The sequence below is a fragment of the Cynara cardunculus genome, assembly GCF_001531365.2.
Source record: "Cynara cardunculus var. scolymus isolate 2C chromosome LG 7, CcrdV1, whole genome shotgun sequence".
In the NCBI taxonomy this organism is placed as follows: domain Eukaryota; kingdom Viridiplantae; phylum Streptophyta; class Magnoliopsida; order Asterales; family Asteraceae; genus Cynara; species Cynara cardunculus.
The window spans coordinates 7,891,435-7,896,117 of record NC_037534.1 but is presented as its reverse complement, the minus strand read 5'-3'; positions in this window follow the sequence as shown (position 1 = coordinate 7,896,117).

Here is a 4,683-nt window from a genome sequence, read left to right as displayed (position 1 = left end):
CAAAATATCCGATCAGCTTTAACCTCCTCGTTCGGAGTTAGAATAACTCTAAAGTCGAGGTTTTCAGATTTGGCACTTCAGACTTTCTCTTGTTCAGAGTTAGGATAACCCTGAACTCTATCTCTTCAGACTTTGTAACTTAGGCGCTATTCGGGTTGTCTTGAAATAACTCCGAATATACGCCTTCAGACTTTTGTAACTCTGAAGAATAACTCCTCAGAGTTAGACTTGTACGCACTGTCGCCCGAACTCTAAAATCTTCAAACTTTTGTAACTCTGAAGAATAAGTCTTCAGACTTAGAATTAGCCGATTGATCACACTTAACTTTGAACTCGATAATTCAGATTTTTGAAGATAGTCATCTAGAGCATAGACCAACCAAAGGGGTTCTGGTTGTGTTGACACTTGGCATCTAGAGCATAGACAAACTAGAGGGGCTCTGGCTTTGAAGGACTTAGAGTCCAGAGGCTCTGGTCCAAAAGGACTTAGCATCCAGAGCGTAGTTCAATCAGAGGGCCTCTGGTCCTCTTCCAGACTTAGTCGTTTTTAGCATAACCCTTAGTAGTACATACAAAGTTAATAAATAATTTTATTCCTATAAATAATCCCCTATCTCCAGTCAATAAACAAACCCTACATATTCACACCAAACCTATCCAAATACAAAACCTAATAACCAAAACTTAACCCAAATTCAAACCTTAATCACCCAATCAATTTGTACCTTACATCCATAAACAAAACAAAAACAAATCCAGTAAATAGGTTGTACAAAGATCAGATGAAAAGAAAATGGCACAAACAAACCCACCTTGGAAGAAGATATAGGGAACACACACATGAAATCAGTGGTATGAAAAGCATGATTAATTAGGAACACAAATGAACATCAAAAAATCAAACTCAATGTTGAACTCGAGAACATACACATCTATTCAAAAACATTTGTTACACAACACATGCAAATGGTAAAACTAAATCTAAATCTAAATCCAATAAAAATAACTCATGAAGAGTGCCCATTCATCCAGAACTTGAGTTCTTGCATCGATTTTGTTGGTCCTGGGATATAATTACTTATACATGATGTGTTTGTAGAAGGGGGGTGAATACAAACACAACAAAATTTTCACTTTTATATTTTGTATTAAAACAAAGAATTATAGATTTGTTACAGAAGCTAAGAAGATAAGATTTGTGAGCCCAAATAGCCTGACTGAGGACAAATTTGTTAACAACTGAAAGAGCGGGGAAAGAAGGTATGCTTTCAGATATGAAGAACTAAGGTAGTTCTTCAGATATTGACGCCAATTTTGACTAAGAAACTATCTCTTAAAGGTTCTTTCAAAACGAGTGAGTAACAATGTATGACAAGGGTGTCGTTTTATAGCCATCATTGAATTAAATGCTACTATCCAATTTTAATATGCGTCTTCATCTGATTTGCTGATCCATGCAAGTTTGTACTGATGGCTGGCCATGACGCATTATGGCATTACAAGTGATATGGCGTTATAAGGAGTGCGGGGAAATTTACAATTTTTAGAACTTGAACAGGAGTAAATGTAAATATAACTATATAATTTATAAGGGCCAAATACTTAATCAACAAAATGGGGAAAAAGAAAAAACCATGAATTATTTCTTAACATACGAAAAATATTGTTCGATACTTTCATTTGTTATTCTTTGATTTTGCTGTTTAATTACCAAATAGTAACTATAGACATTGGCTTACTTTATATATTTGATATCATATTTGTAAACTCTGTACATTTGATATCAAATCATTAATTTATGGTTCTTCTTTTGTTTATTGTTTTATATGAATTTAAATTGTTAATAACTTAATCATTATTGTTCAAAACATTGACATAAACACATACACACACAAACATAAATATACACTAGATTTGTCACCTAAGCCACAACTTGGAAAACGTCATGGCCTCGCCATAACTCGTAAGGCTTGAGGGTTGACTTTGCCGCGACACCATGCTTCCCGCTATTAGAACCTTGGTTTGTACTCTTCATTTCATCTTTTGTAGTTGACGGAGACACTTGTTATCTTATTCCATCCTTTTAAATTTAGAAGGAATAGTAAAGAAAAATATGGCACTAATAGATAGTGATTTAGAACTTACTTTGGCTGACATGTTAAACATGTTCCCATACCAGGATGAGTGTTGGAAGAGTTGGTGAGCCATACATGCTGGACAACTTTGCACTCCAAAATCCAACTTGCCAGTAATAGTATTTGTCAGACTATTATGTGAGTTTATCTTGTATTGATCTTTTTTTAGTTAGATGACAAACCAATCTGCTTTGATGACGATCTTGACCTCACTTCAGCTAGTATTCGATTTTGTTGAATGATTTTTATTTTTGGATCGATACAGATAGTTATAAGATTTTTACAAAGAAAAATTATATATTTTTTATTTTAAAATATAAGCTATAGATCAGATTCCAGCAATAAAATTATTATATGAAGTAAGAACATCAGATTCTAAAAAAACTTAGAATAAAATGTGGGTTGTTATAAATGAAGATAGAAAGACCAGAAGGGTAGGTCAACCAGACTCTCCAATTTGGATGGAGAATAATCAAATCTAAGATTTGATCTCAAATGACCAAGATCCGAACACTTGAACTTCCTAAGGTTCGGATGTCAATCCATAAAAGTCATATCTGATTTAATGTTGTATATCGAATATGAGTGTTACAAGACAAGTAATAAGAACTTCTATCTAAGTGTCGAATCAGATGCTAGTTCTATTGTTTATAAATCCGATGGTTCAGACCAATAGATTCTTTGTTTTGGATTCTGGAATTTTGCATCATCCAAGATTGATGCCTTTGTTAATTCTGAATCATGATCTTACACTAGAAAATGAAGCGATTGTACAACTTTAAATGCCGCCGAAGTTTTGGAGATGAAGAAGAGGAGGTTTCTTTTGGAGTTTTAGTTTTTTAGGCAAAATTCGTTGAGCAGAGGAAGGTAAAGGGTAGGTGATGTTCATTGGAGAGAAAAGGGAAAGGCAAGGGGACATGTGTTTTTCATTTTTGCTCACAGAAGAGGTTGGAGATGCTCCGAGGAAGGACTGGGTGGTAGAGGATTTCATATTAGAGGTATATGGACCGAGTGGGATTGAGGAATGGGTTATTAGGGTCGGTTATTAATGTATTATAGAGTAATAAATCTATACTATATTATAAAACATATGACAAAAACTCTTAAAAAACATTTTTTATGCATGAAGTACTGTTTATTGATGCATATTACTTAAAATTTAAGATTACAAGTACATTGTGCATAAGTACAACTTATTAAAGTTCCATATTTGAATTCATATAACTAACTGCAGATAAATATAATCAAATATTGAATAAACATTTCATTTTAAATATAAAAAATCTAAAATATAATTAGAATAATCATTGAGTTTTAACAGAATACTTAGTTATTATATTTATAAAAAATTATATTATTAAACCTAAATTAAATTTATTTGTTACTAAATCTAAATAAAATTATAATTAAAAATTTGAATTAAGAAAATTACACCAAAATACAAGAACTTTTAAAAAGATTAATTTGATACTGATATCGATATCGATATGTATATATTTTTTTCAAAATTTTATGATATTTTCAAATTTATATTTTATTCAAAAATAAAAACATTATCGTTTTCTCAAAACCACATAAAATCGTATTATATCGACATAAAAAAGAATAAAACAAAATATTGAAATCAAGATGTGTCTCAATGCATTGCACGAGTACTCTTCTAGTATATATAAACATATATATTTAACATAAAGAGTTAAAAAGGTTAAATGACTGAATTACCCTTATTAAATTGGATTTAACAGAAAAAGTTAACGGTCGTTAGGAGAAGAGACCAAAACCGTTGTGACCTACCAAACGTGAAGGACCAAATTCGAGAAGACGGAGTTGAGAGACGATATCAATAGAAAATGACAAACGTTAGGGACTAAAAGTGAACTTTACTATTATTATTATTATTATTATTTATTATTATTATTATTATTATTATTATTATTATTATTAGTATATGAAGTTATATTATAGACTAAATTACGTTCTTGGTCCTGTGGTTTATACAAAAATCGCACTGTACGTCCCTATTGAAATAATTACGGAAAGCATCTCTGTGATTTACATTTTACACGCCTACAGTCCCTTTACCCGAACTCCGTTAAATTTCTTCATGAAAAAGGTTAACTAGGAGGATATTTTACTCACTTTACTCCATTTTCTTGTTCTCACTGAAAATATATATATATATATATATATATATATATATTGCATACACCAACTGAGAGCTGCCACCTATAAACCAAAGGGACCAAAAGTGTTTTTTTATATTCATACAAATTACAGTACACCTTCTTCCTCATCTCTCCGACAACCCTCAGGTCACCATCTCTGACGAATATCTTCCATATCATTCCTCTATATTCATCTCCATGTCCCTTATTAGTACGTCAATTAACAAGAACAAAATAAATGAATGAAATAGTATGATCAAAAATCAAAATTCATCTATAAATCTTATTAAAATCCAATTTCTTTCAAACCCAGTTTAATTTAAAAAAATGAAAATATAATATAAACTATTTTATATTTTATTTATATAATTATATTTTTCATG